The 12,697-nt window shown below is 40.1% G+C and overlaps 1 protein-coding gene and 1 long non-coding RNA gene across 3 annotated transcripts in view; one reads left to right on the plus strand and one right to left on the minus strand.

The window, feature by feature from the left end:
* Nucleotides 1-561: 561 nt before the first annotated feature.
* Nucleotides 562-3,102, minus strand: LOC124293174. Its single transcript, XR_006903125.1, has 3 exons — nt 2,902-3,102; nt 2,745-2,836; nt 562-796 (listed from the first exon to the last, which is right to left on the minus strand). It is a non-coding gene; the product is annotated as an uncharacterized LOC124293174 (long non-coding RNA).
* LOC107218325 (UNC93-like protein) overlaps nt 1,660-12,697 on the plus strand; it is a 61,283-nt gene continuing 50,245 nt past the window's right edge. The window contains exon 1 of one of the 2 annotated variants that reach the window (XM_015656159.2): nt 1,660-2,541. The gene's annotated coding sequence lies outside the window, so the exon portion shown is untranslated. The remainder of the gene's footprint in view (nt 2,542-12,697) is intronic. The other variant, XM_046733238.1, reaches the window with a different exon arrangement.

Genomic DNA, 12,697 nt, shown 5'->3' on the forward strand with positions numbered 1-12,697 from the left:
AAGCGTGAAACTGTTGCGAAAAATTTACAATGTCTCCGGTGCACGAAATTTGCGTATATTATGGTGATTCTCTGATATTTTTGAGATCAGATTTTTGTCCAAGGGAATCTAGAATCGTCTTTCCTTTGTGCGAAAAGTCGTGAGCAAAGTTTGAAAATAAGATAGATAAGCAGCCTTGACATCTTTTCATCCTGAAAATTTGACTTCGGCTCACTGAAGCTAAAATTCAGAAGACAGTTTTTTTCCACGTACTTAACGCAGTGAAATGTAAATTTGTATTCGCGATGTATGATTTTAAACAGGTTAAATCGAAATAAGTCAAATTTTTCACCTCATATTATACGTACAGCGAATACATAATTCGCTCATTGAGGTTATCCTATCTTTGGGAATAACGATAAATAGCGTAATTATCATTTTTGTAATCCGCAAGGATTTGAATGCGAAGATTAACGTGAAACAGTTTAATAATATTCAATCGCACACAATATTCGTCTATAAGCTAAATAATTTTTGGTACCAGTGTTGTTTTTTTTTTCCTCTTTTTTTTTATTACTCCTCAGTTACACAAAGTGATAAATCAGTTTATTCAAATTAGCTGTAAAACATAACGGCAACATTTGTAAAACACAGATGTATATGTATAGTTGCTCGGACCTGTGGGCGTGATTCTTCATTCATTCGTGTTTTAGTGTTTTGCCTTCATTCGATCAACTTCGAAATGAACCAACTTTTTTCTTCCTTATCCCTGATATCGCGAGGATGCAGGCAGGATAAGAGGTGGAATTTGTAAAATCTGCAATGATGAATGTATGCGATTTTTTGTCTATGTGCTTGAACGTCTTTTTTTTTTTAAATTTGTCATCTTCTTTTATTTTTATTTTTTCCTTAAATGAAACCGAAATTACGTTACAGTTCGGTCACGGTGGCTGCATATATATTATATATATTTACATGACACCGTGAATTATAGGCAGGTTCTGACGGAGGTGAAAGGTCATTTTGACGAAGTGAATTCGTACTATAAATTTCAAACATCAAATATAATTCTTGTGTTAATACGAAAAGCGAAATTTTGGTAGCGGCTGAAGTTTTGAGACGACCAAACATCGGTCTCAACATTCGTACCAACCCCCTTAAACCGGCTATTCAATTTCAAGTCACTGACAATTTACGATCGATTTCCGACAACGCGATGACTCGACTTCTCACCCGATTCCTTGAGCTAATAGTTTCTTGTCCATAACCTAACCCAACCTAACCTAACCCTAAGATCGACGGACGATGATCCCGTCAGTCGGCGATATTATAACACCGGTGTCCGAAATCGTGATTTAATAACATTCGCGTGAACGATCGACGAGACTGCGAGGCATCGGGCATCTGGCTAAGAGACGCGTCGAATCACCGCCTTGAGAAGAAGAGGGGTGCCAATTATCAGCGTTGTGCTTTGGAATGTTCGAATCGTCGAAGATCGGCGGTTATTGGTGGGATCGTCACGAGACTGCTCGCAAGTTTGCCTACCTCGGAACCGATTGTACGTACGAATCGGGGGAGAGCCGGCGTCGTTGCGAGGTAAGGTGGGGGGTGCGCTATCGGCACCTCGATTCCCCGTGACGTCATAACCCCGATACTTCAAGTATAGCCGTGCTCGCCGCGAGGAGTCGAGTCTTACGAGAATCGCGATCGAGTGCATCCGAGAGAACGACGAAACGTTGTGAACACGGACCGGCATCAAGTAAAATCGAACACCCTTCGTACGTTAACGATTTCGAGAGAAAAAGGGGCCAAAAAATTGCCGATCGGCAATCGAACCTGCAAAAAAAGGTCAAGTGAAAAGGAGACTTCTCAGCTACGTTGATTTCGGAAGAGATCGGCAACCGAACCGAACCGATTTTTTTTTTTTTTTTATTTACCGATTAACCAACCGATCTTTCGCGCCGCTTCTCGAACAAGGTACGATAAGCAAGTGTGCGGCAGCGGCAGGTGGTTGGTTGCGAATCGGTAGCCGATCGCGACGGGCAGGCGAGGCGAACGCTCGCCTTCGTCGTCGTTATCGAGAGTAGTCTCAGGCTCCGGGCTTGGGAAACTAAAACCTGCACTCCAAAGTGCGTCCGGCTCGTGCTCAGTTGTCTCCGAACCCCCGATCCGTTCGGACGTGACTTACTTACGCTCTGCTCGACGACTCGAGGAGCGAGAGAGACCGTTTTTTTCATAACGATTTTTACCGCGTATACTGCACTGCAGCACTGCACGAAACTGCGAGCGTATTACACGTGTTATCACCTCGCCGTTTCAACCGAGTGCCAGTAGACGTATCCGCATCGCATATATCGTATAAATAATTCGGGGTGACCCTAATCCGGTCGTAATTGTTTATGACGTTGCCGATCTTGACTTTGTATTCGAATTGTGTGAATAACCGATTAAAGTGTGTATGTCATCCGCGCCCCGCAGCCCAGAGACAAAAGTAAAACCCGACGCTGGTTCACGATTTACCGATCTTCGGACTACTGCAGACTTCGTAAAAAACCCTAAGACGTGAGTAGTTTGACTTATCTTACTGCCGATTTTTTTTTGCTGTTGAATGCGTGTGTATGTGTGTGTACCGTTGCCTTATAAGCTCAAAGGAATTTCACCCTCTACGTTTGCCCGAAATCGAATAGAAAAATCGGTGCCGATTGGTTGTAAAAAAAAAAAAAACAACAACATAATTCTTCTTCCAAGAAATTATAAATACTCACATTCTCCTTAAACTTTCGGTAGCATGTCAAACTTTCGAATATTCCACTACGGCAGACATTGACATTCAATGCAATGCTAAAATCAGCGTATTCTGTAAATTATAAAAATGATTAACATCGAGAAATGAGTTCACCGTAAATTTTTCACTCCGCATACCTTTTAACGCGCTCCGATCATCCGCAAATGTCAATATCGCGCTCGTACTTTGCCGATTTTTTGTCTCCTCCCCCCCCCCCCCCCGATTTTAGGGAAAGATCGCGGTGCAGTGTAACAATTAATTGAGAATTCACCCAGCCATACGGTCCGAGTCAATCAAACGCGTCCTATGCATCAACAGCTACGGTGACCTACGTTAACGAACGTGTGTATTATTAACACCGTTGTATTCTAAGTCAGGTGTATACCTGTGCCTTATACATACATTCGCACGTATATTTGAACGATACCTCGGGGCTACATGCGGTAAATGTATGTATATATATATATATATATATATACATTTTGTTTCGAAACGGCGCTGTTAGACTTTCTAAAGGCTGAACTACTAGACTCCTCCTCCCCTTCCAACGCTATTCGTCTACGCGGTATTTTCATCTCTCTGATATATATATATATATATATATATATATTTTTATGTTTCTTTCTATAATTTCTCTGTCTTTGATTTCCTCCTCTGCGAGATATATAAATACACACATATATATATATATATATGTTTATAAAAGTGGATGCGAAATTTTTGCGAAAATAAATGAATAAATTAATTTCTACACGGTTCAACGTTGTGCAAATTCTTTGTATAACACCGTCTAAGTTTATCAGTCAAGATTATTCATTCGAATGTTCATAAGATGAGCGAAATTCTTTCGCAGAAAGTTTAATCTCACACGAGTGCCAGAATCAGGCAGGTTCGTTTTAATACGACTTATACTATGCATGTACTACGCGGTTGTGGAAACCGAATATCTACGCGTAATTCGCACGCGCAAATTAATTTTACAATCACTCTTCCGCGAATTGCGATATTAATTCTAATCTAGATGAATATATAATTACGTAGTATATTGCTCGTTACAGAGCATACGTAGTGTGTACATGTACTATGCACATAACTTATGTACGAGCACGAGCGCATAAAATTTCTATATCTTACCTGCAGGTTAATGCAATTATTACCGTTAAATATTTCCGCATGCGATCGAGTTGACGCCATGTCGTAAAAACTTTGAGGTAAGAAGAAAAAACAGGCGCAATTTATCGATTTTTTTTTTTTTTCGGGGGGGGGGGGGGGGGGTTTATTATCTTCTGAACCGAATCTAAATTTCTGGGATTGATTTTTTTACTGGGTGAATCGAAATTTCTTTCTCACTCTGGTATATATTATTGTTTTTCGTCACCGTAAAGTTTCGTTGCAAGAGTTATTACCAAAAATAAACAACAACAATTTATACATCGTTAATGCAAATTTGCAATCGCGATATGTGTATCATTGGTGCATCGTAAATAGCTTAATTTACAAAAGCGATGCGAGGGCAATGCGCTGACTCAGCAATATATAATGTATATACAATATATATGTATATATAACCCTGAAACGAGCCGTAATGCACTCGCATTACATGTATATACATGCTGGAAAATTCATACTGTGTGCATTTGAGGCCTGAACCGTAATTCGCATTTTTATTAACGAAAATATGATTCAAGTACATACAGGAGTTGCGGTGTAATTAAACCGATGATGAAACTCTGAGTGGAAAAAAAAAACGCACCGATTAAAATAACTTCCACCGCATCAATACAAATTTTCTTTTTTTGTAATCGATCAAATAACAAAACAAGTCATTCATATATGGATTCGAGTTTCTGAGAAAAGATTAAAAGGGAAATGAAACTTATTAAGAGGACGAAGAAAAAAAAAAAAAAAAATTGTACGCACGGAAACAGTCGTTAAGCTTGTCACCGACTGTTACGTTTTTTTGTTTAAATTTTTCCTGCTATCGGAGGAGCGTTTTTAATTTGAAAAATAAATCCGTTTGTCCAAAGGACTCAACGCACGTGTACAACGTCTATTACAGACGTCATACGAAATACGAAATAGTATAGGAGAACGAGGAGAATGCAGATGCAACTACGAGACTGCAAGTATAATAATTAAATATGGACAGGACATAACGGATATACACAGGTATTGTAAATATTATTCGCATTGAATCAAAAGTGGAAATTTCAATGCAACTTCCGCTCGTTAAAAAAGTATTGTAATTTCATCCCGAAGGACGCGTTTATACACAATCACGTAGGTACATACCCACCTGTAAGCCATTCTACAACAATTATAAATCGCCAAGAATCGTTCAAGCTAATCGATTAAATCAGATGTAATCATTTTTGACGAGAATAAAAGAAAAAATTTACACGTTCGTGTTATGCGTGTAAAGAGGCAAACAAAGGCAAGCGGACGTTGTGAAAAAAAAGAAAAGAAAAAAACAAAAAACAACGGCAACAAAAAATGAAAAATAATTTCGCGCGGGCGTGTTTTTTAATCAGTGATTGCACATCGTTCACCTTCGAATCGATCGGCGCAGTTTTTTCGTGTTCCGAAAGGAAAAGAGTTGTGGATTCGATTTTTTTCAAACGATTATTGGGTACGCGGCGAATTCTTGGTTTTCCAAGTTTCTGGCCCAAAGGCTAAACAAGCACCACGAGCGCTGCCCGAGGAAATCGTTCGAAAATGCAGGCTACATTTGAGGCGTTTTTATTTTCACCAGATTTCGATACCGACGTTATTGCGAAATTGCACGAGATTTACGAGCGACCATTAGAGCTCGAAACGCTTCTGCGTGAGACTGCGAATAACACGTTATTAGACAGAGTGTAAAAATCCTCGAGAGTATTTAATACGAATTATTTTTAATCCTTGTTCTCAACTTTTTCCGCTGAATTCCTGGGAGTGCGATAAATAATTTTGCTGTATCAAATAACGGCTGAGGCGATAAAAAAGACAGATGGAGAGATCGGGTTAATTGAGGAATAGCTGATTTTCACACGCCTTACGAGACGACGGTGTTATTCGCTTTGATCTTGTACTCGACGAAAACAATTAGTTATAATAATTCAGCCTTCCACGCAACTTCGCGATATTCTTTCCACGTATTATAAACGTGAAGATCTGACACACGGTTCAAGATTGATTAAACTCACGTGTCCGCGGTTAATTATAAACGTCGTTTTTTTTTTTTTATATATTGCCTCCGTATTATCGACGATTGCGTAATCATGTTTGAAAGTACGCCTGCATGACGGTAATAATTACATTTAACCCAATGTAATAGAGTGTAAAAATGATGTTCCGATAATTTTTGGTTGTATAATTTTCAGGAAATAACACCCAATTGATATACACTTTAGTGAGTTCCATTTCTATAAGGCTTTTGAAAAAATTTGTCCAAATCGGAGCTGGGTTGATGTTTGAAATTTGAAAAGTTCCAAAAGCGCGTAATTCCCAATTGTTTGGTTGCGAAACTTGGAGGAAAGAAATCAAACCTTTACGAAACAACAAAGTTTCAAATGGTCGCGAGACCCAATGGCGAAGAATAAAGTTTCGATGGAGTAAAAATTGAAAAATCGAAACATACTGGCACAGCGTAGTTTCCTCAACAAATGTGTGTGAAAAATCAGTAAAACCAAAAATCGCAATTATCCGGATTCCGAACGTAAAACTATCGAAAATCGAAAACAAAGAAAGATGAAAGTGTGAAATTTCACTTGACCGAAAATCTTCGATCATTCGGAACTTGGATGTTTCAAATTTTGTCATTTTCGCACTTTCGGAACTTTGCACTTGCGAAACTTGGACCGTCGTGTTTCAAACCATTCGAAACTTTGATGTTTCGCCAAAGTTTGATTCCTTTCAATTAAGTTTCGCCACCAAAAGTTCGTAATTTGGCGCTTTCGGAACTTTTCAAATTCGAAACTTCTACCCCGCTCCTCCACATCTATCCTTTCCTCTTCCTTGTCGCAAACTTCGAAGCTTAAACGCAAAGTTTGCCAACACCTTTCCACGTGACGAACAAGCGCGTGCAGCAGCGGTGACATACGACACTTGCATACGTATGTGCAGTGCCATGTAAGCGATTAATGCAAGAGCGTTAGATATGGGTAAAGGCGGAATCAGGACAGGGTCTCTTTGATTCGTCGGCCATTGTGCCTCCTCGGCGTACAAACTTATATACATATATATTATATATATATATCAATCGTTTCGAATTTAACTTATACACGACGATACATTTAAACGATCTCGTCGTGTACGCCTTTTTACGTGATTTGCATATCGATGGGTCTGCACACCTCGGCGTACGTACGCAGGCACCTCACATCAATCGGCGCAACTTGACGTTGTTCCTCATTCGACGTGGTCGCCATGCCGATAAGCGCTCCAACAAGTTCGCGAAATCGGCTCTGCGGTTCGAATTTGCGTTTACATAAGGATTCGCGGATATCGAAGAACCGTTGAGACGATCTGCGGGAATGAAAATTGTCGTGTAAAATCCTCTTGCGCGTAAGTTGGAGTATGCTTCGACCGAGCAATGCGTGGAAATTGTCATTGCCGAATCTCGTTGCGGAGGGGTTGAAATTGCAAAATCATTCACAGATGATAAATTTGCGGACGGTTGGACAAGCCGTTTTAAAATGAAATCCGACTATCAGCAGTAGGCCAAGGCTGTGACCCAGGCTCGGGCTTTCACTGCGAAAATGAGCCGCGGTATAAATAATGACTCAAATAGGACACATAATTAGCGACATGTGTTATTTGTCGCACAAACAAATGTTGCATAGCGTTGTACACATATTTCTCTTGTCAGTTCGCCCGCGACGAATCGATAACTGGAAATTTTCCATTCTGTGGATTAATAGTACGGTTATGTGTACATCTGTGATGCAATTTGAACAAAAATTTCGCACTGTTTAATCAAGTGACAATTTCTCGTCGTTAATGTTTTTTTTTTTTTTTGCTTAACCCAACTCCGTTGAACCGAACTCATTACTTACAAATCGTACGATCAATTTTGAAATTAGTCTGACTGATGGCCGGAATCATTTGTTCTTAAAATTTAACATGGTTGTAGCTATCGTCGGGAAAAATTAATTGCTGAGCCGATATTGTCTGGGTTGTATATATAATTAACGCTTACAAACATTGAACATTCCTTTTCTTTTTATTCACTAAGCAGCAGCGGCGGTTCAAATTAAATTGCTTCTATCAATGAATATACAAGTTGTTTGTATAAAAGTTTTAATTGATGACGCGAACAGATGAAAAACCTCTTTAACAATTGCGGAAATTTTAATAACAAAACAAGGAAAGCAGGAAGGTTGAGTAACGAAAACCACCTGTTATCAGTTTACAATTTAATATCGATCAGATGTGCACACCGAGAGAGTAAATACACTGAAATCGTTGATTGCTGTTAGTTCCGCTTCGTTTAACGCTTGTACCGTTGTAGAAATGAAAAGAAGATGAAGTTATTACGCGTAATGTACAGGCGATTTAAGTACCGTGTAGAAGAATATATTCTGCTCATATCGCGTGACTAATGCCAAAAGGGCGTACTACAGCAGTTAGATAGGGATCCATGCCAAAAGGGCGTATAAAAAAATTTTTTTTTGCCATTCGACTTAAAATCACTCGAAACGTAAAGATCTGCAAAAAAAAATTTTTAGATGTACTAACGCCAAAAGGGCGTATCTCAAGATATACGCCCTTTTGGCTTTAGGAAATTGCCGGCCTAAAGCCAAAAGGGCGTATAAAAAAAATCAAGATTTTTCAAAATTTTGAATAAAAATTGCATATTATTGAGTAAGGAATAAATTAGAAATTATTATCAAAAAAATAATACGCCCTTTTGGCTTTATAACTTGAGATATACGCCCTTTTGGCTTTGAAAATTTTTTTTTCATTTTTAGGCTTAGAATATATTGACAAAACGATTGGCACAAAAAAAAAAAATTATACGCCCTTTTGGTTTTGAAAAGCCAAAAGGGCGTACAATTTTTATACGCCCTTTTGGCATTAGTCACGCGATATGCGTCGTGGAATTAAAAAGTTGAATGTAAAATTCCATAGGCGTTCGTTTTGCGTGTATATACAATTTAGAAAGGTTTCTCGATCAGGTGCGGCTTAAATGTGGTGGAAGGAGATGCTCGAATTGTATTAAAAAAAAGTGAGCAAAAAAATTGGATTCATGATTTCATCTTGTTTTTCTTTCGTTGAAAAAATTGAATAAAAAATTCGAGAAAATAGTTGACGAGAGAATAATTATTTGGGTAAGAATGGAACACCGATTTCGACGAATCGTCATTAGTAAAAGCAGCAGCAGCAGCAGCAGCGGTCAATTTCGATCTATGAAATGTGTAGTACAAGCTTTTGTTGATGACAATACCATTCAGGGACCTTTCACCGCCACAGGAAGTTTGTCTCGTAAACATGGATCTCTCTTTCTCTTTTGCCTTTCGTATGCTTACATTCTGCACAGATCAAACCTGATAGTTTTACGATTACGAGAACTGTACACGAAAGTAATTTCATCTATCCATTACACGCGTACCTTCACTTGGAAAAAAAATAAAACGGATATAAAAGTACGAGAGAAAAAAGGGGTTCCGCTCTCTTCGACTATACTTGTACGCGTTTGACACAAAAAATACTTTCGTCGTTACCATGCTATTTTGCCAATCGAAATATTCCGTGCAATTCATCCAAATATTAGACGGAGAAACAGGGCGAGAAGCCTTGACAATTATAATATATTTCGGTAAACAAAATGTGTCAGAATTATTATGGGACACGCAGTTGTGCAAACGATCATCGGCCGATCCACATATCTACAGAGTAGATCTACTCTGACTCAGTTGCAGATGTCGATCGCTTAATAACAGGTGTTTCGCCCTCGCCTTATTGTTTTATTTTTTATTTTGTTTTTTTCTTTATTAAACAAATACATGCCTCTGACGATGCAGGATTTTACAGATGCGTAACCAATCGCGATTGTGAAAGTACGATGACCGTATTTCATCCGTATTGTTGACGCGGAATAATAGGTGTAGGTTGAAATTTTTATCGGTCAGGTACATTGATGGTTCGAAAAAATACAAGTGTACACGGTGTTCTGAAATTACTATGCAACAATTACGTAGATGGAGAGGGAAAAATTAACTCCTTCTTACTGTAAAGCAAAAAAAAAAAAAAAACGGAAGCTGATTTTATTCTGCCAAGACGTGTAAGGTCGGTTTCCTCCATTATTTTCAGCGAGGGACGAAAAACAATGGAAATTACGGGTCACTCGGTGTACGTACATGTACGTGCTTGTGGCAATGAATGTGACTTTTGAAGCTAATTAAACAAACTACTTGTTATTGTGCGTGCGTGCGGGATATAGTGATTAATGGAGGGTTTGACATTCTGCAAATCTAAGCAAATAACAGGTTCTCCGTCATTGGGATGACTGAGTTGAGATTTTAGTCAAAGGAATATGTTATCCTGCATTCACATCGGTGATAATTTATAGTCTTTTTACCTGTAACGTGGGGATAATTATTCGGTTTTAAAAGTCAGACACGAAATACAGAACGTGAAGTTGTAGACTGTTGTAAACTCGTCTCGCGTTACGTTTGCGTTAAAAGCAAGAAATAAAAATGACAGACTGAGACCATGGCCTAACAAGATCAATATGGCTGCCGGGGCTCTCACTTGGGATTTTATATTTCCTCCAGGATGATTTCCGGCACTCGCCCGTTACCGATCGGCATTCCACGCGGAAGCGAAAGACGGCAGGAATGGTTAAAGGTGTCGTTTCACCTTGAAAGAAATCGTTAAAACTGAAAAATCAGCCCGCAAAACTCACCCATAAATTATACGTCTGTGAATAACTAAACGACATATGATCCTGCGACCAAATGTTGAACGTCTAAAACGAAGGGGGAAATCAGTTGGTTACCGTCGATCGCGTCAACTTCGTCCGAAGGTTGCGTTGTATACGTTATACACATGAATATAGTAGCGACAGGCGACCAAAGGCGTCCTTGCGCGGTGAGAGAGACGCCGCGTGATAAACACGTGCGTGGATATTGTAAACACGAATTAGAAATGTCGCAAGAAATTTCGTGCCGAGTTGTAGACTGCAGAGAACGCGACAGCTGGTGTGAGTGGACTCATGCCTCTCATTCTTTCTTGCGGTATGCGCTGTGGTTGAGGTTAGGTTAGGTTAGGTTAGGTTAGGTTAGGTTGGGTTGCGTTAGCTCAGGCGTACCTGTTTGTACGGGTCCGGGGAGTCGTGCGCCTTGGAAAAGTTCAATCGGCACACACAATCGCCGATAACTCAAGCATAACAGCGAGGTGAGTCAGACTCCTGCAACGATCGTTAAGACGCAAAGCACGATCGTGAAACATCATTTCGTACGATGTCCCTTTGCCGATGACACGCTGACCACGTGTAATATGTCAAATTACTGTCGCGTACCTTTAATAATCGTAAGGTATGCATGTAAGAAAGTACATGCTGCTGCTCAGGTTCTCTTTAGGTATATTGATTTCGTTACACCCGCCTGCCTGTATCAATTGGCTGAAGGTACTCGAATCATTGAAGCTGAATAATCGCATCGGTGTGTTTGGGCTGAATTGGTGCGTCAAAGATCACCCGGAATTCGCTTCTTTGTCCTCGTTGGTTTTTGACCCGCTGAATGAGGAAGGGGGAATTTTTTGTTCAAGGAAGAAGGTGAGATAAACCATGGAAAACATGACTGGAGTGGCAAATAACGAACTGTAATTTAAATCGACCGAGTACAACGAACGACCTATGGCTCACTGACCATACGGACACACAAAGGGGCTTATTATTATACAGATCTGGTATTAAGAAAACCGGCGTGTATCGTGTGATTCATCGGGTACGACAATAATTGATTTTTCCTCGTGCGAAACGTTTACATTGGTACCTATAGGTATACTTGACCACCAGACCGAGCTTCGATATGTATAGCTTAACGCAATGATGACCAGTGTTCAGTCAGCGACATTCAATTATCTTTTAAAGGTGTCTCACGGTCGTAAAACGGAAAAGAAAAAAGTGCGCATATTTTTGTTGCCATACATTCAGCTCACATGCGCTCGGCTCGATTTGGTGTTTTCTTCTATGAAAATATAAGGTGAATCAACGTGCATTAACAGCTTTGAGAGTTCTTCAACGAAATGCGTCTCATACATTTTTTTTAATCACACGTAGTAAGCAAGGCTATGTTTCTGCGACGTATCGCTAACATTCGGAATCTCCACTCGGCTGTCCAACTAAACTCGTGCATCCATTAAAGACGTGAATCATTCCCACGTAATTTTCGAAACAAATGACTTGAAGTGAAAAAGCAAAATTTTCAGTTTTTAGACCATCGTCGCTGGTAAAACGATAGCCAAACAAATCCTGCCGTCGTCTTCTTTGGCCCGAAATATCAACCGATGACCGTTAAGCGATGCGAACGATCGTAGAGCAGAATCAAAATCCGAAGCGGGCAGGGCGGCGGCCATGTTGATTTCTGTCCTATCAAACAAACAAAAAGAAGCGTATAGAACCCTTTGATTAAATCGTATCAATTCCGTTTTCCTTCACATCCACGGCATGATGACCGGTGTAAACAAGCGTCGAATACCGATATACCGTCCGTAATTAGCGTCGGCGCGGGGGGTGGTCAGCGGTTACAAGTCGTAAACCGCGCTGTTCGGGCCGCAGGTACGAATCGTCCTAACCTAACCCATATGGCTGATATCGTCGCGCTCGTAGCTGTGTTGAATCGATGCAAACGCACCGCGTGCCCGCCGTCCCGGAGAATGACACGCCACGCGTCTCGCATGACAAGCGTGCACCACACACGCGTGACCCAAGAAGCGTGTGCACAAGCC

The sequence above is a fragment of the Neodiprion lecontei genome, chromosome 2 (genome assembly GCF_021901455.1).
Source record: "Neodiprion lecontei isolate iyNeoLeco1 chromosome 2, iyNeoLeco1.1, whole genome shotgun sequence".
NCBI classification, from domain to species: domain Eukaryota; kingdom Metazoa; phylum Arthropoda; class Insecta; order Hymenoptera; family Diprionidae; genus Neodiprion; species Neodiprion lecontei.